At 44.2% G+C, this 24,218-nt stretch overlaps 1 long non-coding RNA gene across 3 annotated transcripts; it reads left to right on the top strand.

Annotated features, from left to right (window-relative positions):
- Positions 1–7,808: 7,808 nt before the first annotated feature.
- Positions 7,809–23,601, top strand: LOC114012178 (uncharacterized). Of its 3 annotated transcripts, none has more exons than XR_008746997.1 (5): positions 7,809–8,260; positions 12,739–13,003; positions 13,844–14,344; positions 15,332–15,663; positions 23,532–23,601. It is a non-coding gene; the product is annotated as an uncharacterized LOC114012178 (long non-coding RNA). The 3 variants fall into 3 exon arrangements; XR_003554482.2 differs by having other exon boundaries at positions 13,844–13,990; positions 14,211–14,344; positions 15,332–23,595; XR_008746996.1 differs by having other exon boundaries at positions 15,332–23,595.
- Positions 23,602–24,218: the final 617 nt, after the last annotated feature.

Raw genomic sequence — 24,218 nt, 5'->3', positions numbered from 1 at the left:
AACACCACGTTATTTTAACAGGAGGGGAAAAGACAAGTGGGGATTCGCAGTGGTCAGTGACTGTTGCATGGTAATGGATCATCCAGCAAGTAGCTACGAGGTTGGCCCATAATCACTGAGTATTTCTCTTGGTCTTTATCTATCTCTAAGAGCAGTAATACCTTCATAGGGGTACTACATATTGTTTGAAGTCAAATGGAAAAGAGCATAGCATCTAATCAAAAGTGTTGGTGCAGGGAGGCATACTGAAAGCAAACATCCAGCAGGTACTGGACCTGCGTAGTAGGTATAAAAAATAGGCTGCTGTGAGAAGTGCCCGCTGGAGCAGCTGAGGGTTGGCGCAGCATACAGACAATATTTGCACCCTTACTGCTTGAGGAGTGCAGCTTGGGGTTTCATTATTTTGATTGAAAAAAAAAGACCTGTTGATGGCTTGTTAAGATAATTAGCATCAGAGGACTTAAAGGAAAGGTGACTTTTGTTTGTTGAGGCCAAAAAACCAAAAAACACCCTGAAATCTACAAAATACTTCTAGGGAAGTCAATGTCTGCAATAAAACAGTCAATCTCTTTACATCCATAACACTTTGGGATCACCAAAATCCCAGGAAAAACCTGTCGTCTGTGAGCCTGGCTTGCAAGTTGCTATAGAAAATTAAATTCTAGGGCTCTCAAGAAAAAAACAAGTGAGGCTTATGCTACTTGGGTGCAGTTTTTCAATATGAAATGCACCACAACTGTAACCTTCCTGGCAAGGCACAGGAAGAACAGGAGAACATCATTATTTTTTTAGTTCAGGGTCATTCATCTTTTGCTCTTGGTACTCAGTCTTCTAATATTAATGTCCACATATACCAAAGAGTCTTTTGATGGCTGTGAATGTGATCTAGCAGAGGAAGATTTTCTTTGAAGCTAGAAAGAACACAAAGGAAACATTATTTAATGCATTATTTTGTACTTGCAGTGGTAAAGGCACATCTTAGAAGACTGGGAGTTAGATTTTTTTTAAAGTTATTACATCTAAGGTTTATGCAAGGATGTTAAAATTCCTGGGATGCCAGAAAGAGGGATGCTGTTTCAAACATGAGATGCTGTACATAACTGACCATCAGTGTTACATTGCTTGCCAAACATTACTGCAAAACCATGCAAACAGAATAAAGAACAAAAAATTTATATGTTCTAAATATTGCACAGTTTACCAATGTGGCTATTTTGAATTAAAGTGTTCCAGGCTAATACACATTTGCATATATCTGTATACATATATATGCATATATACCCACCTATGCATTTCTTTACATTCCAGTTCTCAGTGTCAGGCTCCCAGAGTAACTCAGCTGTTTACTTGTACAACTAATGTAATACTTATGTCAGGTCTTGTCACTGTTACAATTTACTATTTTTTCTGCCTGGTGGTCTCCTTTCTCTGAGGGCAGAAAGCATCCTGGAGGAGGGACTGGGCTTATCTGTGGTCGTGGCGTGTCAGACTTGCAGTGGATACAGGTAAAAATGAACTGATAGTAGATAACTCATTTGTGTGTTCTGTCCCCCTGATATAAAAATTATTTTAAAAAGAAAAAGGGAAAAAAAGATGTGTCAATATCTACAGTGAAAAACAAGGAGGAATTTGAAAAACAGAGGATGTTAGTTACTCTTTAGTTAACAAAAACTGGCCTTGGGAGCAGGAACAGACCCATAAATATGTCAGGCTGGGGCACAACAAGGTAAGCTCCAGGAGAACCAAATAGTTAATAAGACTATACAGAAAATTACTGGAACTATGTGTGAACTATCCTAAAGACCCCCTGGAGCAAAGAGGACCCCTACTAGCAAAGCCCCCTCCCCACAGAACGTGCACAAAAAAAAGAACGCTGGACCTTGCAGTGGAGACCAGGCTTGTAAGAACCAGCAGGAATTAAGTGTGACTAAAGGTAATTGTAGACAATTGTTCAACGTGTATAACAAGCGTTACCGTGGGTAGAGAGGTGTGCTGGTGGGTGGATTTACCACCCAGCACCATCCCGGCGCAGACGTGCAATAAATGAAATCTGGGCTCTGCGCGGGGATCGGCGCTGGCACGCCGGGTGCAGAACCCAGGTGTGGGATAACACCCCAACTAAATAAAGGTTTGGGGCTCATGGAGATTATGGAAAATCTCTATTAAGCTATTTTCAAGTGACCTTCTTTTGGGAATGTATTGAGCTGAAGTATGTTTTAGTTGCCTTTGGCTTCTTCAGCAGTACGGCCACTTAGCCTATAAATGGTACCTGTTTCCCCTCATGTTTCAACATTTCCTAAAGTTTCAATATCCTAATGTCCAAGCCTGTTCATCTAAGTTGATGTTCCCTCTCAGCACTTAGAATGCAGATGCTGTGAAACAGTGTTGCACTAGAAAGTGCTAATTAGCTCAACATGGAACCCTAAAATAGAGTGTAAGTAGGTTATCTCTATCAAACTTCTAGATTTTTTCCTAATAACTTTCTGATTAATTTAGAAATACATATTCTAGTCTCTCATGGCTATTGATTGAGACCTACAATAGTTAAACAAGATGGAAAGACTGAGTGCTTTGCAGATCTCTGCATGGCCACCTGAAGTTATTTAAATCCTGTAGCTGCTTTTCTGAAATAATATATTCTGATCATGAAACAACTCTAAACATTTTGAAAGCTTATCTTTTCCCCTTTTGAATATACAAGGAGATCGAAACGTAGCATTTAATGGGTAAAAGCTTAAATTCTGGAATGTTCCAGCCTCCCATTAATAAACCAGAGGTGGCAACAGAGTTGGAGGGGAGCGCACTGAGGTCGGCGGTGATGAGACCCTCCCAGCTTTAGTGGTGGGAGGGAAAGGGTGCCTGGGAACCATCCTCAATAGCCTCCCATCAAACAGGAATTTGTTCCCTGATTTGCACCATCAACAGTCAAAACAAAAACATTCCCATTTGGATATTTTAGAATTTGAGGTGGACTGGGAACTCTTCAACCGTTTTTGTAAAGCTGTCTGGAAATACTGTTTCACATTTTGGTGGAGCATTAGAATAACAGGGTTAGCAAGAGAAAGCTGAGGCACAGAGAAGCTTGAGGCAGTGTATCATTCAACAGCTTAGGTTTGGGTGGTTTATGATAAACCACCGGAAATTTCTTCCAGTTTCCCTGTTTTCCAGATGAGAAGAGTTTTGACACAACTTTAATTCTGTAGCACACTTTCTTTGCATTTAGGTAGCAAGGACAGCAGGAGAGAAGGCAGCGTGATGTCCAGTGTGAACAGCACTGGGCTGGCTCCTTGTTCAGGTTATCAGGATTTTGGCAAAGGAATAGGACAGAAAATGTGACAAATTCCAAAGGGAATGAAGGGACTTGTAGTAAAAACTGGAGCAATACAGAGTTTGAGTTAATTCATCAAATCTGACATTGCTTGCAACTGGCCACCTCAATGAAGTCAATCAAATTTTCCTTAATTTACACCTGGGAGATGCATGCAAGAGACACTTAAAAACCTGCTTTACCCCTCAAAAAAGCAGCTGCTGCTTAGTAATGTTTTCTTTAGCTCAGCAAACTTGTTCAGGTCAACCTAGAGGGTTCAGAAATACTTTGTTGAAGACTCCCTGCTTTACCGCAACCTTTATTTTTCAGATTGTTTTGGGCCGAGGTAGGGAACATGCAGTTTGTATTGACTCTGAACAGCCGTTGCAGTGCTGTGCCTCAGAGTTTGTGGAATCTTACATTGGTTATGGCATGAGAAAGGAATTGCTCAGGAAATTAAGCCTCATATGTATGGCAAAAAGCCATTGCTCAAATTCAGTTGGGTGGGATTGCAAGTAGAAAATGGCCTTCATTACCATAATGCTATTTTCAGGGTACTGTTAGGGATAAGGAGTTTCTCCAGAGAACGTGCAGAGCACGTTTATCAATGGAAAGGAACAGCACTTCTCACTTCAAGAAGAACTCACAATTTACATAAGTAGCCATGAGTCCTGATGCAGGTTTTATAAATTACTTTGTCAATCCAAGAGATGCTTGCTATTCAAATTATGAAGCCCCTGTGAGTACAGGCCCATTACTTTGAATCAAGAGGCCATAAAAACATCAGTAGCTCTGACATAAAACTGATGTATTATGTGATAATGTCTCACGTAAAACCTGGAGCTTCATTTATCAGCAATATCCGTGGCTGGGTTTTGTACAGGTTACGAATGAAACCCGGAATGCTTCGGTCACATCACAGATGTTAATAAAACAGCGTAATAGAGAGACTGAGATGGATTTGGGATGTGATGGCTTTTTCAAGCCAAATGCTCCCAAAGATTAGTGGAGGAGGATGGACAGGGATCTCTGCATTGGAGTGATGCTGAGCATCTTCCTACTGATAGCCAGCTGAGCTATCTTCTGTGGAAGCTACTGAAGTAAATAGGTAAAAGCCAGTTTTCTTACCAAACTGTCAACTTGCATAATTCAGCTCATTCTAGCAGCTTTCACGTTTCCTTGGTTGCTGTTCTTGGCCATTAAATTTCCTTGCATATAGATCAAAATGATAGCTGGGAAAGCAAGAATTTTAAATCCAGCATTTGGATTTGGAATCCAATTTGGAAGGAATCCACATTTGGAAGGAAAGGTAAAACAGGGCAGGGTGGGAAAGAAAGAGTGAAAGAGCCAGGATGCCAAAAAGTCTAAGGAGGATACATTTAAAACTAAAACAGAAACCAGCTCTTCTAACTGAAAGCTGCTCGTTTTCCCATCCAATAATCCATGTGCATTTTAAGGATTCAGTGACTTGGAGAGTGAAGAATTAAGCCTTCTTGACCACAGCCTGGAGCTGGAGCTGCTCTGGCCAGGCACTTGAGGTTTAGTTTCCCTTGGTGATGGGACCAGGCTGCTCCCTGGCAGCACCGGCTGGGGTAGGTCCCGTCCGGTGTGAGAAGGCAGGTGCCCCCGTAAGGGACTCAGCGGGCAGCGGGGCAGGCTGGTCAGTCCCTGGCCGGTGTGAAATCCAGCTGCTGCCTGGCCGCTGCAAGTGAAGGGACGCTGCTTCCCTTCCGAAAGCAGCCGAGGCAGAGCTGCAGCACCTGCCCTTGCCTTTACAGCTCTTTGAATACTCCACTCTCTGCTCCTTCTTCCCCTCCAGGTGCTCTGCTCAGGGAGGGGGTGGAGGCTTTCAGAGGCACCCACGGCAGTGCCAGGTCCCGTTCTCATTTAGACTGCATTCAGGCATGGGACCATCAACCAGGCTGTAGCAGGGCTGTCAGGTAATGCATCTTAATTTCTTTAGGAGGTTGTGTAAGCCGATCTGCGGGCTTCTGTGCTGCTACGCTTCTGATTAACTAGAAGGTGGCGGGGTTTCTTAATATCTCATTCTTCAGCTTGTTAGAAACTGTTTATTCTTTGAATAAAGCTACATAAACCACAGAAGTCTTGCAGCTGTACCAGGTTCCTTTTGCATTGCTTCTGAGATACAATGGTGAGTTTTACCTGATGTTTTTGCTGCTATCTTTCCGAGGAGCAAAGCAGTTTTACTTTTAACAAGAACGTAGAAAAGTGTATGGTTTCATCACTTCTCACGTTGAAATCTGAGATTATAGTTAATCCTCTGCTTTTCAGATTTGTGCTTTTGATTCCCCCAGGACTACAGATCTGCTCCTGAAAGCTTTTCTCTCCCACCTCTCTTGTCGAGATTCCGCATGCTGTTTTTCAAGGTGACACACTGCTCTTCCAGCATCGGAGGAGGTAGGGAAGGAAGGGAGGGGAGGAATCATTCCATTATAAATTGGTGCAAAATGAAATAAGACTTTAAAATTTACAAAGAAAACATTTAATCTCCCGAAGTGTTATAGAAGCAGTGCATCCCCACCTTGTGCAGCCTCCTAATCCTATTAGATAACACCAAGAATAAGCAGCTGGCACAGTAACAAATGCCAAATAAATGTGTTTGAACTGCTTGAAAGTATGAGTAAAAAAAATTTGAGATGTATACAAAGCATTGGGAGCATGACAAGAAGCTGGGAGCATATGGCCTCTGGTCTTCTTCGTAACAGCTGTCACTCCAGTGTGTCCAGTTTAGACTTGGGAATATCCTCCCAATGGCATTAAATCCACTGGAGTTTTTTTGATCTGGGTATCATCTTGCATGAAAGTTTTTATGAACTTCTGCTTTCTTTCAGTATTTTGATGAAGTTTCTTTCTCAGCTAAATGGGGAAGAGTATTTATGTGGGCTCTGCTATTTTAATACATTGACCACATGTGTACTGCATCTGAGTGCCTGTCGCTTTTTCAGTGTGTCCTGGGATTCACTAGGCAAGAACGAGGAAGCGGTGAGGTGCTGCTCTTACCTGGTGCCCCTGCTCCTTGGAACACCCTTCGCAGCAGAACGCTCTGCTGAGCATCCTGGTCATTGCTGGGGGGTTATTGTTTTTCTTTTTTAATCTGATGCTTTTCCATTTGTGGAGTTCACAGTACTTGCATAGCTGTCACTCCTTCCTCTCCTTCCACAGGGGAAGCTGAGGCAGAGAGGAGAGGAATGAATTGCACTCCAGGAGACAATGTTAATGCAGAAATACACTTGACATTTCAGTCCCCCTCTTTTCTCTCTCTAGTGAATTGTTCCCATCCTCCCCTTCTCCAGCAGAATAGACTTAGTCGCCCCCTAACACAAGGGGAAGCATGCTGAGGCCATGCAATGGTCCTTTCAGACGCAAACTATAAAAAGCTTCCTAGGTATCTAACCCCAAACCAGTGAACCTACACTTGTAAATTACACCTGTATTAACACAGATTTTCCAAAATAGTTCATTTGTAATGTAACAGAACTTCTGAAAAGTCAGGTGTGGCTGAAGATCTCCTCCTCCCTTACTCCACCCTAGCAATATGGATAAAAACAGGTGCTTCAAAAATTTCTTGATGGGGTCCCTTTTTTTAAGGTGAGTTAAGACCTTGGACGAGGTGTTCTGTCTTTTTTCCATCCCCTTTCCCCCTTCACATAAGGAGACAATTTAATGCAAACAACACCCTTTTGCCAATAAAATATCGCTCTGTTACTTGGGTCATACATGACTTTAAAGCAAAGCAATTACCCGTGGACAAACTAACACGCAGCGACTAGGGCAGAGGCACAGGGTGCCACATTTGTGATGCAGGTGGCAAACTCATTGTCTGATGTCTTGGAAAAGGCTTGCGATATGTCTCCTACTCCCAAACAGAAAGTAGCGCACCTTTCAGACTGGCTTCCAAAGCAGGGAAGTTTCAGTACGCCTTCCTAAACTTAGGTCAAAGTATGCCTGCAGCCACCAGCAGAGCTGGGATTCAGGAGCTAGGGAGGAAGGAGGAGGAAGGGTGAAAAATCATTCCTTGCACTGTGAAAAAAGACCCACGGATTGGAAAGGAGGTGAAACACACCTGCGATAGGAGTGTCACCCAAAAATCAACGTCTCTAAATAGCAAGTGTACCATGCACACCTTTTCTTTAGAAGTCCTTTCTTGTTTCAGAGCACCTTGTTAGAGTTGGATAGTACTCAATGGGAGAGACATTGCCAGAGCTCAGGCCACCTCTGCAAACGTTAAGCCAAAAGCCACATGAGTGCAATCATTGTTGTTGATTGCATGGCATGAGCCGGGCAAGGAATATAGGGTTTCCTTTCCAAGACGTAAACTTCTGCTACTTAGATAAATGAGAGGTCACTGTCAGTGAGCTGATATGTGAAATACATGATCGTCCCACCACTTTGCTACTGCCAAGGTTTCTAGCAGCACAGGACTTTTACCTGCTGTAAACCCATGAGGAGAGGACACCTTTGTGCCAAAACAGGAGCAATATATAGGACTGCAAGGAAACTCGGGAATTATTCATGGTCACACTGGGTCTCAGCCTGTGGATAAGCACAGGATTTCAGTGTCCCTGCCCACCGTCGCAGGTTTGAAGATTGAAGATTATGATCAATTTAACTTGTATTCGTTGGCTGCCAAATAATTGCACTTTTTTCTCTGTGTAAGCCCCCCATGTTTTAGTTGTAGTTTGGGAAGAAGGGCTTGTAAGTGGAGATTAGCAAAGTCCTACTGTACACTTATGTTCCATTACTGTTGCTTCCAGGTCTGGAGGCGGCATTAAGCACGCTGCCTGGCGTGTGTAGTGTCCCCTGCCCCTTGGATGGAGATTCTTCACTTCCAACAAGACCGTGGCACTCAGAAGATTGCCTTCAGGCTTGTGTTTGCCATCCTCTTCAGTGATGAAGTCTTTAGCTCCAGCCTCTCTGTGTGCAGATGACGAGGTTAGTATCTTCTGGGTGTTGTTTAGAAGCTGCATGTTCCACTGGACTTCAAATTCAACCTGAGACAGAGACTTGGAATTGAAGATACAAATAAGTAGTGCTGATGTATTTATTAGAGGCTGTGCTGGGAAATTGCTTTACTGTCCTATAGGCTGTAGAAATACAGAGCACCCGGATCACTCCAAAAGGTTCATGTTTGTCGTTTTGCTCCTTACCAGTTAGTGTTTCAAAAGTAATCCTAGCTTTTCATGGTAGGTTAAAGACTTTTACACGTCCTGGTGTAATTGCTTACTAGCATTAACTATGCAATGGCTTAAAAATAGACTCTATTATAAGCCTAAACTGCCTGTTAGGGTTGTGGAAGCAGCACCATTCATATCGTGCAGCACCTTTGCGTAGCTGTGGAGCAGGGAGAGGCTGAGTGCTCGCCTGGCTGTGGTACCGCTACCACTTAGTCTGCCACTGGGGTTTTTGTGGAGGTGGATGGGAGAGATCTGTTCAGTTTGTCATTCATGCCAATTATTTATTTTGTGAAAAGAGAGTTTTTGAGGGGAGCCTACATGAACTAAGCTTTTCACCTCTGAAAAGTCTTAAATTAGCGTTGATTAAGCAGCAGAGCTGGATACCCAAAGTACATGTGCTATACTTCATCCACTGAAGAAAGATTGAGTAACCTGCCTTTTTATAGAGGCAAGTGCAGTAGTACTGGTTGTTGTTTGGAGCACTCCCACTAGCACTAACCATTGTGGGCAAAGCAGGGTACCTGCTTTCTGCTCACACCTCGGAGGGACGTTACACACGTGCATATCACACTAGGATAACAGAATTATCAATCATTGCTTGATTTTGATTAATGTCAAAGCACTGGAGATACCTAACTCCAAGTGAGCATCTTTGTGGGAGAGTCCTTTGAGCAGGTCTTGGTCTCTTCAGAGGGTGAGAGAGGTATTGCATTTTTTCAAGCTATTCAAGGGCTTAAAGGTTTTATCGTGAATTATTTCAGAGTAAGTTAACAGTGTGCTTAGTTTTCTGTGGAGCTGCAAAGTATACTTCTGAGTACTGAGCAGTGCTTGTGCTACATGAACTGTGAAGTACTTTACAGCAGCAAAGTACCCCCAAAGCTCAGCACACCTTTGTGCTCCTCAGGCCCTGGACCATTTCTGAACACGTTAAATTCAGATTCAGCTGCTCAAACATTACAGCCAGAAATTGTCCTATCCACGTTTGTTTCTTGAATCAAGAAAACTATGCCTTTTCTGCTCATTTTTTAGTGAAAAATAGCTAAAGATTTCTTCACCTGAAGTTGAAAGCCTACAGAACTGTCTGAGATGTGACTAATTTGGGTGTCTCAGGAGGACACGCAACCAAGGAAAGGGTCTATCTGGAATAATGACCACGATGAGTGAAAGGTGGGTTTTAGGTTAGGACCATGGGAAGCAGACGGCTGTGTGTGCAACAGGCCTGAGGGCACATCAGTGCTTCTGCGGAACAGGTGTAGTTCAGTTTACCCTTCTAATGTTCACAGTCAGAACAATCGCCACATTTTTGGGCAAGGGGCATTGAAGAAGTTGGTGAAGAAAAGATGGAGCCTTTCAGCTAACTCATGAGAACTGTGGTTCAAAAGTAAACTCTGGCTTTTGTAATCAAGACGGATATTATTTCCTAAGAGAAAAACAAGAATTATTTCTTCTTCCTTTTTTAATTAGTACACTTCTCCAAAAATTGGGCATAATAATTAATCTGAAAGCTTTATGGAATAACAAATGTAAACTTCTATCATATAATATTTAATTACGAATGTCATGCTTCCTTTTTTTTTTTTAATTGGCTTTTATTTATAAGGTTCTGCAGATCACTTTAATGGCTTTTCAGTTATTTTTCAATTAATTGGTTTTGGTTTCCATGCTCCCTTCTTATGGATGTCTGCAGATTACTTTATGGATGAGTGAGGAGGAGTGTTGCAGAAGGTTCTTCTTCCATTTCTTTTTTCTGAAAAACAAGCTGGTGAAATGGAGTCAAGCATTCAGCATAAATTAAAAGCTCGCACACATGAAATCTGGAAAGCAGTTAGTAACTGTAACTTTAGCTGTATGACAGAACTGCATTGATGCCCTGGAAACAATATACTTGGTGAGTAATTAAAGTTTCGAGGAATTGCCTTGCTGCCAGGGAATGGCTGGAAGTATAGGGGCTTCAGATGTAGCCCAAGAATCCCACCCAGCTCCTGGATCCTTATGGTTAAATTGGAATGTGTTTTACTCTCAGTATTAGGGGGAGGGGGTAACCAAAAAAACCCACAAAGTATAAGCGGAATTTTTACAAAAATTGAGACAAAAACTCAGATAGAGGTCAGCTGCCTTTATTTGCCCCACCTCTGCAATTGCTTCCCAGAAAAGCCATGGCCTGCCGTAGCAGCAGGACACAGTATGCAGTTACACGGTACAAGTTGCTTGTGATGCCATGTTGCCTTTTGAACTGCTAAATGAAGTTTTTAATTACTGAAGCTTTGTGTCTGAAGGCAGCCAATATTTAATGTTCCAAGAGCGGATAAACGTTTCCTGTGACCCATAAACCTGTGGGTTTTCTCTGTTGCCTGAAAAAAAAAAAAAAATGCCACCATTTGTTTTCCTAGATGGTGGGAAAGAATCTGCATCCCATTGGTAATCGGTAAACCATTTAGTTTGATTATTTCTCGTGTTTGGCTTCTTCTGTTGCACTGCATGAGTCTATGTGGAACAACAGTGCTGTCCTGAGCTAAAGAACAGTAAATGGCAGGTGGGAAGGGGTTCCACGCTCGGCAAAACGTGGAATGATCATGAAAATGATCAACATTCTTGCAAGTCATGAAGGTCTTTCTGAAATAGCTGGTGGTTCACTAAGCAGAACCACAAGCAGTGACCTGAAGGAGGCACACTTAGGCACAAATCTATTTTAATAAGTGTCTCTTTTGCTTCAGAGGCAGACAGACCAAAAGCTGAGCTGATTATAATTAAACAGGCTCCAACAGCAACAACAAAACTTGTTTTAGCGTGTGAAACTATGGTTACCAAATTTCAGATTTCTCTTACAAAACTGAATGTCTGATCAAGAACATGAGCTTTTTGCATAAAACTGGGATAAATGCAAGTGCCCATCAAGAATTCTGGAAGCTCAAGTGTGCCTCATCCTCAGAATGTAAAATGTATTAATATTGCAGTTGTTGTAATGAAATGCCAGTCTTTCCCATTGTAAAACTCAAAACTGTTTTTTTAATTTTTCCCTCGGGTCTAGAAATGGAGAAAGCACAGACTCTGAGCAGTGTAACAGGAAAAATGTGACAATTCCCTGAAGACTGAAATGTAGAGTCTTAGACTAAGTTTGAGGTCATGAAAGGTGCTGTTGAAAACGAAGGTTTTTAAGATAGTGGGAAATAATGCAGAGATGATTTCAAATTCAGTTGAGACCAATTTGCTGTAATTTTGCATGCATACTAAGTAGTAAGACAATTTGGGGTGGGGGAAGGAGGAGGAGAAGGTAGGAGCAAGTGAGACATACTCAGCTGAAGAGTAATACATCCCACGTTTTACTAAATCAAGGAGAAAAAGGAGCAAGCCTGTCTGGGCTTTGAGCATTGCCTGCCTACAGCAGACAGGCAAGCTGCTTCGGGGAGCCCTGCACGGCTCGTGGCTCGCACGTGGCACTTCAGTATAGAGTGGTATGAAATTATGACTTAATGACTAGAAGTGGGCCCTGTCCCTGAAATCTGAAAGTGATGGAGATGGTTCAGAGCTGTGTCAGGAGCTGCTGTTCGAATTGGGTGAAAAGGACAGATTGCAGTCCATGCTGGAAGCAGGTTACCTCCGGAGTCCTGTGGTGACACGCACCAGGGACTGTGTTTGGTCTGTTTTCACTGCAGTGTCCAGGTCTTTAGAGTGCATGTATAGATATGATGCTCTTGTGATACAGAGAAGAGCCAGCATCCCTGTTCTATAGACAGAAACTGAAATGCAGAATAAAAATTCTCTGCTCACTGCACCGCTATGAAATGCCTTTGGAGCCAAAGTTCAACCCTGCTACACCTCACACCTCAAACGGCAGCAACTCCGAGTGTGTGAGACAGTGGCGGGGGTGGGTTTAGGTTTTTCAGGAATTATGGCAGCAATTTCAGATCTTACCAGGGTCAGTGAGATGTGGGGGTATGTTTTGAGGACTATGATCCTGAATTACAAGTATTAACTGAATGCAATTCCTGTGTCTGAATAGATACATGATACACAGTGTGTTTCTCTGCTGCAGTCCCTGGGGGATTTGATGTAACAGGTGTGTCCTGGCTGCAGCCATTCCCATGGAGCATAACTTGTATTAAATTTAACTAAAGCCTGGTTAATTAAAAATGGCAGAGAGATGCTTGTAAACATCTGTGTGGCAGCTCAGCAGCTAGCTTGCAGAAGTGGGAGACTTGCAGCTGGAGGGATTGATGCTGTCTGGCACTTTTACAGGGCTTTGGACCACCGCCTGGGTGCTGTGGGTGATGCACACTCCCCCTCGCCGGCAGCATCTCACCTGCCACATCGTGCCAGCCTGCTGCCATGCCAGAGGCGTGCGGCGTGGCTGCCTAAACCAGCCATCAAGAAACATCAATGAGAAGGGCAAACTGCTGTAAGTCCTGGAAGGCGCTGCTCCGCTGGGAAAAGGGCGCTGCTCCTGCAGGCTGCAGGGCTGTCCTCTGCGAGGGACCTTGGGAGCCTCAAAACGGGCTTGGAGGTAGAGCTGTGGTGTGAACAGCAGAGATTTGGGGCAGACCTCTCTGGCTTCCTAAAGAACAAAGTAAATTGTATACCCTGCACATCTTGGCCTTTGTAGAGTGGTTTGGGTTATGGGGCAGGGAGGAGAGGTGCTGGCTGGTTGAGATCCCACCAGCAAGCTATTTGCTTAGTGTCACCTCATCTAATCCGACCCAGCGAAGCAAAGCAAATGACCGGCACCTCTTGTATCAGTGCCGCTAGCAGCTCCCGAGACTAACCACACAGGTCCTCTGGCCTTTTGCTTGTTGCTTGAGCTGATGTCGGCGTAGGACAGTGGAAGGAAACACTGCTGCCTCCATTTGAGCAACTCCTACCAACCATGGTTCCTCCAGTCTTGGTGAGCGTATTAAACACAGACTGCAGCGGGGAGTGCTGACGGCACGTTGCGTGCTGTGGCTGTGCGGGGCTGTTCCGTCAGAGCAGGGCAGGGAAATACATTCCCTCCATCCTCAGAGATGAAAACTCTCTGTCTAAACTAGGTGGTACAAAATCCCCTTCTCCACAGAATACTTTTTTTTTAATTTTGTTTAAGTTAGTGAGGAAGTTAGCTATTACAAATGCTTCAAGGTATCATCTTGATTATCTCCTGGAAGCAGCAGGATTTAAAAAAGTTCATTTTCTGACTAGCATGCACTTGTTGGCTGGAGGAAAGCGTGCCTGGAACCAAGCCGTGCGCACCCTGCTACACCTCACAGCTGCATTACGTTGTAATTCCTGTCTCTCCCCACCAACCAAGATACTTCAGACTGCTTCACCAAATAGCTTTGGCTTTTTTTTTTTTTTTTTTCCCCTTCACCAGCAAACCGTTCTCATGCCCAGGAAAATATGGAAAAGAAAACTGGCAGCTGAGGTGACAAGTCACTGCAAAAGCAAGACAAATGAATTCACTGAAACTCTCACTGTGTTTCCCGTAAATGAGCAGAAGAAAGGTTTGAGTGTTGCCGTGGTAAGTTAAGCTCTTTTTATCAGTTTGTTCTCTCTTGCCCAAATCCCTCGGTCACCTTTAACTGGGGGAAGAAGGGCAAAGGAACAGCAGACGTAAGGTACTGGTGGATGGGAATGTTAAGTGTTCCCTTTGCTGAGGCCATCCTTTTCCCAGCTTGTCTTGCTGAGAGGCTGGAAGAGCTTTAGAGCCTTTTCTCCAACAGAGATGCTTTTCCACCTAGGACTCGCGATGGCTACGTGGCTCAGCACAGGAACCTGTCCGTGTGGCAGCCCGGTGTGAGCGGAGGCAGACGTCCTCGTTAATGCCACAACAGAGCCAACCTACCTCTGGCTGGAAGGAAATCCTAAAGGCAGGGTAGGCTGGGCTGGGGGGTGGGGGTGGGGGTGGGTGGGCTATCTCTACAAAAGCCGCCAGGGATGAAGAGTCCAGTTTATCCCTCCTCTGATTGCATCTCTACTATTCCCTGCCCAAAGCCTTGCTCAGTCTCTTCCCAGCTGCTCCAACTAATGCATTTCTCTTCTGCGTGCCTGCAAAAGCCTGGAAGAGAAAAGGAGAAGGTAGTGTGTACGCAGTAGAGGCCCTCAGGGCGTGTGAGGGATGGCAAGGGTATGGAAAACTGAGGGGCAGCCTGGACCAAACAAACCTTTCTGATTTACTAGACCAAATGCAGAACCTCTGAAGACTGCCATTACCCTACAGCTGAATTACCGACTCTGGCAAAGCGGAAAGTACACAAGTTTCTCACTCACTTATGCAGGGCTTCTCAGTGGGGAAAAAAAGCATTAACCACAGAGGAAACAAACCTAGACTGTTCTTACAGAGACTGGTGGGGGAGGGTGGAGGTGGGAAGACCGTAACGAACAGAGTAATGAAGTAAGCCCATGGGTATCATCAGTCTGTAGGTAAATAATTTCAAAACAACCTTTAGCCTCAGGGAGATGATGTTTCATTTAGACGTTGAATGAGCCCGCTGCATCAGCAAATCCCTCTCTCGGGGTTACCATTTATTCCTGCCTCGTGTCGAACTCTGTTACAGGCTGCAAGCAATGAAAATTGCAGACTGAAATTATTAGTGTTTGTTAAATGTTTGCACTGGGCTGATAAAGTTCAGTGAGCTATATTTGATGCTTCTTGGAATTATGTGAATGATACAATGGTTATGGTTTTAGTCGTTTGTGAACCTCTCCGACTTCATCACAACTCACCTAGCAATTCTGTCCTTCTACTTGAAATAAGATTGCACGGTCTAGTAGCTAACCAAGTACCATGCGCTGGTTGTTCGCTTGTGGGTGGTTTTTCTTCGAGGGCTCGGCCAACAGAACCTCCCCCATTTGTTTCCAGGCTTTAGCAATCCAGAGGAGTCCCCTGTAAGCAGCACCCTGTCGAGGCAGCCGTGGGCATGGCCACGGTAGGAGTACTGCGTGGTCCAAAGGGGAACGCGGAGGGAGGAAGGCACCCAGGGTTAAGGTGTGTTAAACATGTGGAAAACTCTCCAGTGGATTGCACACAACCTTTTGCAACCAATACAAGTTGAAGAGAAGAATTCCAAGTGCAAATCTTCTAACCCTTGTTAATCTCAGGCACTGCTTATTTGTTGGAAGCAGTTCCCTCTGACAATTGAAATGCTTGGAATTACAGTGGATTGGTAACAAAAAATGACATGCTCACCAAAGGTAAGAGATACCATCTCCAATTTCATTAATGCTGTGCGTTATCTCTTACTGTTCCTCTTCGGAAAACAAGTTATAAAATCTGGGTTCTAACAGGTTTTGCTCATAAGCAGTGTGGAGGGGCATTTCACTTCTGTAGCCCACTCTGAGCTGACTTAGCGCTTGTAAGAGACTCTTTGCAGGTTTAATCCTCTATGTCTGGGCAGTAATTGTGACGGTTGTCACAGTGAGTCCCAAACCAGGGGGTGAAGAGGCCAAACGGTCCTGCTTTGTTGAGGTTATTTGAATGTTGGGCTTGTCTATGCTGAATTGAGCTCAGGCAGTTGGTCTGGTGTATAGCCTGGTTCTGTGGTATCAGTGTGCCTGCGGAGAAAGACGTAGTACAAAGAAGTGTTGAATTGTTCAGGAACCCTTCCTGATGTAAAGGGCTACTCACTACCTTCTGTGTCACCAAGCGGTTCTTTCAGCCAGCACCTATGTATGAAGCATAAGCAAACGTTCAGGTCTGCTCCTGGATGTTCCCAGAAACCCAATGGTTTAGGACTTCCGTTCCAAAAGCAAAAATACAGGACAATTCTAAGCCTTGCTCGGAAATGTACCTGCTTATCCTCTTTAGCACATGCCCCAACATTGGCCTGTGTTATTTCTTGTAATATAATAGCACATGCTTTATTCAAAAGCAAGGATATGGTGCATAAAGCTCTTGAGAACCCTGAGCTATCGCATGACTGTGCAAATGGTTTTCTGCCATATCGCTCTGCTTTGCTCTATTTGAACTGGAATTTCTTTGCGGGGTCAATGCTTATCTGTAACAGGCAGCCTGATAGGCTGCATGAAGAGCAAATGATGCCTGTCAGACCAGAAAGCACACCAGTTCTTCCTTCCTGATGGGGAGCACACAATCACAGCGAGCCTCTGGACAGTCTCAGAAAGGTTAGGACACCAACGGGGGATCTGTTTTTGAAGTCGGCAGAACAGGACTGTTGGGAAAGTGTCACACTAGGACACTGATATAAAGAAGAAATCTTTTGAAAAGCACTGGCTTCATGCCCAACCATTATGGAGAAATTTCCGTAGAGTAGCTGTGTGGACCTTGGTAATGTGAGCAAGGAGATATATGGTGATGCCACTCTTAAGTACAAAGAACATATCTAAAAGGCTGGGTCGGGGTACAGAGGTCAAAGGCATTATGAAAGGACCCACTGACCATATCACAGTCACTTTAAAAAGTGAAATAATGCTTAGCTTGAGAAGTTGCGGAAGAGCCCCAGTTTCAAGTCCATATTTTCAGTCATGTGCTGTTGAATCCTGTGACGGCAAAATAAAATGAGCACTAAATATTTTGCTCAAAAAGTGGTTTAAGAACAACCCTCCAGCTTTTTAGCCAGCATCCTCAGTATGATGCATGTTTGCACTTCTCTAAGGAAAAACTGTGATTGCTTGAAATAAGTTCTTCTACTTCTTCTAAAGCACAGCTTGATTTGACACTTGAGACAGAAGTTCTCTGTCCAGTCTGGCGATGCGGCATTGCCCCACGGGACATCAGGCTTATTACTTCAGGGTCCCTACAACAGAATTGCCAACAACCAAACTGCCATCTAAACAGTTCTTAGGACTGGCAAGTAAGCACCACGCAGCCACTCGCTGTGCCCCAGTGGAATGGGGGAGAGAATGGGAAGGATAAAAGTGCAAAAACTCGTGGGCTGGGATAAGGACAGTTCAACGGGCAAAGCCAAAGCGGCGTGCCCAAGCAGAGCCACCCGAGGAATCCCTTCCCCCTGCCACGGCAGGCAGGGGCTCAGCCCCCCCAGGGCAGCAGGGCTCAGCACGCGGGACGGGGCTGGGGAAGGCAAACGCCATCGCTCCCAGCGTGTCCCCCCTCCTGCTTGCCCAGCTTTATGTGCGGAGCGTGGTGTTACATGGTCTGGGATATCCCCTTGGGCAGCGGGGGGCAGCTGTCCCGGCCGTGCCCCCCAGCCAGCTCGCTGCTTGGAAGTAAGGAGCAATAACAAAAGCTTCCCTGTGTTACTAACACTGTTTCCAGCACAAATCCAAAACGTAGCCCTGTATTAGCTGCTATGAAGAAAATTAACTCTACCCCAGCCAAAACCAGCTCAAGCCCACAAACTGCATCAGAAGCAGGTAGGTGACATCAAGGGAGACGCAGAAGCAGCTGCTGCTGAAGGAGGTGCAGCAAAAGACATCAGTGATTCAATGACGCTCATCGAAATGAATAGTCTGTAAATCTGTACTCGTGCAGTACCTGTTGCAGACAAACAAGGTGGCACGTGGGCAGCAAAAGAAGCAAGGACAATAGCTGAGGCTCTTGGGCTCGGTAAAGAGGCTGGGCTCCAAGAGAAACGTGCCATTCGGTAACTACTTGCACTCAACTAACCCCATTACATTATAAGCAAAAAAAAAAAAAAAAAAAAATTAAATTCAAGTAAAAGCCAGGGAAAGCCCTAGGGAAAGTTCCGAGTTAAAATGCTGAAAGCTTGTAATGAGTCCTTTGATTTTAGAAGTTGTACACAGCTCCAGCAAACCCTGGGCCTGTGAAGCGTGTCCTGACAAAATAGAATAAAATGCAGGTTTTGCCCTTAGGCAAAAGAAAAATAAATAGGAAGTTGAATTGATTTCTAGCAAATGTAACAAATCTACGTAACTTGTATCTGAATTATCAGAAAAGGGAGGAAAATATTCAGGCCCTGCCTTCAGAAATATAGGAGTGCTTAATTAGATGGCTGGGATGAACATTAGCGACTCTGCACCGCCTGCCGGGAGGGATTACCGCACCGCTGTCTGCACGACCACCACGGGGATGCCAGGCTCTGCCTGAACAACCACAGCCTCATTTTGCATGTAGAGAGTGAACGGAAGTTTTCCAGGCCAGTCAAAGTGCAAATAAGTGTGATTCATCATAGCAGGTGGATAGCGTATCAATAGAATATCAGGTTGATATCGTATCAATACAATATCAGGTGGATATTGTATCAATATAATATCAGGTGGATATTGTATCAATATAATATTAGGTGGATATCGTATCAATATAATATCATGTAGAAATCCATATCATATCAGGTAAATATATAAATATAATATCAGGTAGATTTCGTATCAATATAGTATCAGGTGGATATCAATATACTATCAGGTAGATATCATATCAATATACTATCAGGTGGATATCGTATCAATATAATATTTTATTTTCCCTAATGTAGCAACAAGCCAAATGTGACTTTGTGGTTTGGAATCTGGAGTGTTAGATTTCAGCCATAATACACTGACATTAAATCTGTACATAAATGCCATTTAAGGACAAGAAGCAGGTAGACTTTGCTGGCGTAGCTTTCTGGTAAACAGAATGAATTTTCAGATCTCTGAGGAGCATGGTGTAATAACTGATAAATGAGAGGCTGAATTATTCAAGTGCCATTTTTTACCGTAATGTGCATCATCAGATTTTTTATTCTTGTCTTTGAACAAAGAGGTGAGGCAAGGGAGCTGGGACCAAAAAGCTGCAACTGCCGTGGCACTAACAAGAAGTGCTTTCACTTTTGGTTTTCTCTGGACATGGGCAGTTAAAAAGGTGGTATTCGTTTTGCGAAATATTAACTAGATTACTTCAGATGTGCTTCTCATTTAATTAAAATTTCTAGCTGGGGGTAGGTCAGAACATCGTCTCATCGATGCTGAGGCAAGAAGCAGGTATAAACTGATTTATTGCTGTAATTCTGTGCCTGCCTTGGTCCATCCGTTTCCCGAAGTCATATGGCAGCCGAACTGCACCTAATGGTGAGTTGCTGGAGGGGATTTTTGATCTCAAAACTCCACGGATTGTGATCAGGAATTCCACCATGCTGTTGCTTGTGTAGCAGCAGATTTACACAACAGCAACAACAAAATACACTTGTTGATCTAAACCACTCCTCCTTAGGCTGTTCGGGGCTGGAGGGTAAGCCAGCCAGAAGTGCTCGGTACACCAGCAACAACTGGAGCCTGACTGGTTTCACCTGGCAGCACGGGACAGCAAATGCCACGAGCACCAGGCACCTGTGACACAGGTTGGTGTGAGGGAACGTTCAAGCCCACTTCTGAGGACAGGGCACTGGTAGCATCTCAGCGTGGAGGCATCTGCTAAAGCTCCTTCTTGCTATGAAATTTGCCATTGTAGGTGTCCAAACCAGGTGATTAGTCTTGGAGGAAGATCAGGGATATCAGAAGAATTAAATGTAGCGCTTGAAAACCCGCTGTGCCGGGCTGTTGCGTCGCTGTTGGGGCTCTGTGTGGGTGTGCAGCCCAGCACATGGAACGTGGCATTCTGCACAACAGGAGGGAGAAGGGTACCTGGGCTGGGTGATGTCCTCCTGCTGCTGCAGTGCGTGTGCATGCTTAAGCACGTGTCACCGCATCACCTGACAGTCAGCTGAGGTCAAGGGGCTTGCTTTTTAAACATGGTGTTGCTGCTTATGTGGTTTAAAGCTTAAGTTTCCTTTCTTAATCTATCCAAGAATTTACTAATTATATCTTACAGTTGACATGTCATGTTTTCCCACTGAAACCTGAAATACAAAATTTTGAGTCAGCAGGACTTGTTTATGGTGTTTGTATGAATTATCTTTACACCACAAGGGTCTCTGGTCCCCTTTGGGTACTGTAAAGAAATGAGCAACATGGAGAGATTTGTGTAGGACTTCATGGAATTCACTTGTGATCATTACTCTGGGGTTCTACAATCATTTCTCCCAGTCGTCTATACCATCGTGGTTGACGAGCGTGCTAACAAATGGCTATCACCAAGCCTGAACAAGCTGGACCCGCTCTTTGGATGACAGAATCTGAACTGCCTGCCTGAGGCGTAGCACGGGGTGCTTGACTTCAGCTTCTCCTTCATGTTGTTGCCGTGGAATCACCCTTGTGCAAATCGGAAACCTCTGACTTGACGTTAGGGACGTGGCGTAGCTTTGCAGCGCAGCGGTGAGTGGCAGAACAGCTTTGCTGTGTGACCACAAACAATTTTTTTTTGCTTGATAACTTTATCCCTACTGTTGTGTCTTCATGATAACATTTGTCCGTATCTCCTGTTGGAACACAGTGTGCTCACATAATGATAACACATACCACTATTTAAAAGTATATTAACTGATATATATAGTATATCATAAGTATATATACTATATTTATATAGTACATACCATAAGTATATATGAGAGAGGATTATATCATGCGCCGGTCTTCTTGGTGGGTTGGAACAGATCGAGCTTCTTAGTAGAAGAAGCTACTAGTGTTCTCTCGTCCTAATTCCATAGCGTTTTTAGAGCTGATATCCAACTGCAGCCCAAACAGACAGAATAATTATCCAAAAAGCTAAGCCTGATCTTTCATCATGATAACGATCACACTGCTTTCCATTAAGGAAATAATGTTATTCAGGAGGTGACTAAATGCCAGCCTCTCTGATAGCGTAGCAGACCCCTGTGATCTTGAACCTACTTTTGCTTTGCGCATCACCCTCCACCTACACTAGCGTTTCTGCAAGTAGCAATCCTGAATAGTACTGTAGATTGGAAAACTGATTTATATTTTAGCACTTTTAAAAGATGTTCATTTAAAATGGAAGGAGAAAAAAAAATATCTCTACTGATTTAAGATGTTGGATAACATATCCCTCCATGCCTTTAGCAAGATGATGTCTAGCAGTGAACTCACCAACGCTGATTGATCACACAGACACCCAGCAATTGTGAACGGCTAATTAACCCTTCAGTTAAGCATTTCTAATCAGACAAAACAACCTGATTATAGGTACTACATCCTGAGAGTACAGGGGCTGCATGGTAGTCCAGTGAGCCCCTAATGAGCTAAATCACTTTATTTTAGGAGAGAACATACAAGAGTAACCAGCTGGCTGTATTTGCAGCATTGACTGCGAAGAAACTGAAGAGATCTGGTGAAGCACAAGCTTGCATTGTGACCCAAGGGGTAAATAAGCAATATAAATATGGCTATGATTTTTTAGGTATGTGTACGTATGTGTGTGTATGTATATATGTGTATATATACACACACACACACATATATATATACACACACACATATGTGTGTATATATATATATATATATGTATCACGTCTGATATATAAAGAACTGGAAGCTAGCCACTTGGTAGCTGTGAATTCTTGCCCAGTTAGCAATGCAAACACTTAATAGGGTTGTTAATGTTTGATTAATCGTTATTATATAGACTCACAGTGCCATCTAGAGACCGCGTCCAGATTTTGAACAGCTTTCAGACCTGATGTTAGAGGAACAGAGAAGTCTTTATTGTCATACTGAAGGTTTCATACGTTACTCCCGGAGCTCGCTGCCTTTCACAGAAACAATGCCTTGCTTTGTGGTTATTAGTATTATTCCGTTTTGAACATGGGCTTATCGAGTGACAAGCCTTTGTGGGTGTTTCTTTTTGCAACCTGATCTTAAATATGAAAATGTGAAGAAGACTGGGGACTGGTGGAAGTGGGCTTAAACAAAACTAACCCTGACAATCAAGCCCAATCCCTGATGTGACCTGAACTGCAGCTGTGTTGTTACACTCCAGAAGGCACCATGCTCTTGCAAGATAATCCTTGTGAACTTCCAGGCTAATGCAGGTGGCACGTGTTTTCCCGTGCTGAGTTTATTGGGATGGGGGTAAGGCTCAGATGGGCAGTGCTTTGTATTTCCAGCCTTTCTGGTGAGGCTTGTACTGGGCAGCCTGCCTGCTCGCTGCTGGCCAACATGCTGTTTTCAAGCACACAGCTTCACAGCCGTTGCGAGAAAGGGGATGCTGCAGGCACAGCCGAGCAAGCCTCTGGGGAGCCTTACTTCTGCTCTGTGCTGTAGGGAAAAAATACTTGGCAAAAGCCACTTATCAGAAGGACCAAGGTAAACAATCTGGGATGAGCAATGGAGAGAAATAACACATTTTTTAAAAATTTTACTGATTTTTTTTATAAATATTAAAAAATGGTTTTTTATTAAACCCAAGAGACCTAATTAATGTCCTGTAATGACAAGAAACCAGTCTGAATTTTCCTGAAGCATGAGTTGAGATCTGCCACGGTAAACAGTCACAGCTGTGTCAGAAAGTTTGGGATTCAGGTGGCCCCAGGGTGAAGAGCCAGCGCCAGGAGCTGGGTGGCACGGCAATGTAGATCTTCCATGGCCATAGCTTGTGTCCTTCAGTCAGGCATCCAAAATCCGTTGGGTTATGTCTCTTGTCTCTGCAGAGAAGGTACAAATGTTTCATTTAACCCCCAAAAGGACACTCAGGACCCACAGAGGTGCTGTCATTTGTGCTTATCCTTCCCGTTCTTGGCACTTTGATAGAGAAGGGAGAGGAAGGTTTGAAAGCCTGGGAAGCTGTATAGATTATTTAGGGAAGTCCAGCTATTCCACTGTACTGGAAATCCCACGCTCAGCCCTTCTCAGTGCCCGTACAGCATATCAAAGCTGAGATGACAGCTACTCCCAGCCCTCCCAGTTTTTTACTTTACACTGGATGCTTGAATATATGTGTTGTCTTTGTGTACTGTGCAAGCTTAAAAGCTTCTTTTCTTCCCTTTAAAGTAGAGTGTAAATGGGGATCGGGTAGCCAAATGATAACAATAAAATACTGTGTGGGTTGAAAAAAGAAAAATCACTGGCAGGCAACACTTGGTCTACCTGGACCCTCATGCCTCCCAAAAGCACGTCTCTACATCTTCTTGAACAAATTGCTCTTCCCTTGGCAGAGGGAGACTCTGCTTCTTGTTGCTCCAGGGATGAGCATGTGAGGGTGTTTAGCTATCACAACCTGGTCTCACTATGTTGTTTTTGTCCCATGAAAGGTTTTTTCTCTTCTGGAAATGAAGGCAGAATGGTGCGAGGAGCTTGGTGACTACCCCAGCCGACCCTGGAGCTGTGCATAGCTGCACCCAGGCTCTGCCAGGTGACCACTACACAGAGTAAATCTCACCCCTTTCTGAGACAGCTGACAGAGTGTCTGTGTCAAGGACAGGCAGGAGCCAAAAGAAATCTTTTATAAAGTGCACACCACTGCTTTCTCCTCATGCAGCCGCTGCACAGCCCATGGGGCAGCCCTGCTGTCACTGTGATGTCCCTGGAGAAACCAGGGTAGCCCTGTGCCAGGGTGGGTGAGCAAAACCCTGCCTTGCTGCCTTCTGTTCCTGCTCTTTAACACCTAAGATATTTTTTTTTCCCCACCTTATAGAAGAGCGGAATCAATCGATGAAAATGGGACATATTAAAACGTGAGGGCTGGCCTCAGCATCCTGCTGCGGTCCTCAATCCAGAGAGTAAAACCAAAGCGAAAAGGACGCAGAGTATTTGGGCTTCTCCGTCGGCACCAGGCACAGGGTGCCATGTATCCAACACCCTGACTCTTTCCCATGATGATAAAGAGCCTTCCTTGGTTTTTTTTAACTCAGCTGAGTGAAACGTAAAAAGGGGAAGAAAATGACAGCACGTCCCAGTCAAAAATATTGGTGCAAGGGAGGCCTGAGGAAGCCTCCTGA

The sequence above is a fragment of the Falco peregrinus genome, chromosome 4 (genome assembly GCF_023634155.1).
Source record: "Falco peregrinus isolate bFalPer1 chromosome 4, bFalPer1.pri, whole genome shotgun sequence".
Lineage (NCBI taxonomy): Eukaryota > Metazoa > Chordata > Aves > Falconiformes > Falconidae > Falco > Falco peregrinus.
The sequence above is the reverse complement of the archived record's forward strand: the minus strand, read 5'-3'. Positions and strand labels throughout refer to the sequence as shown.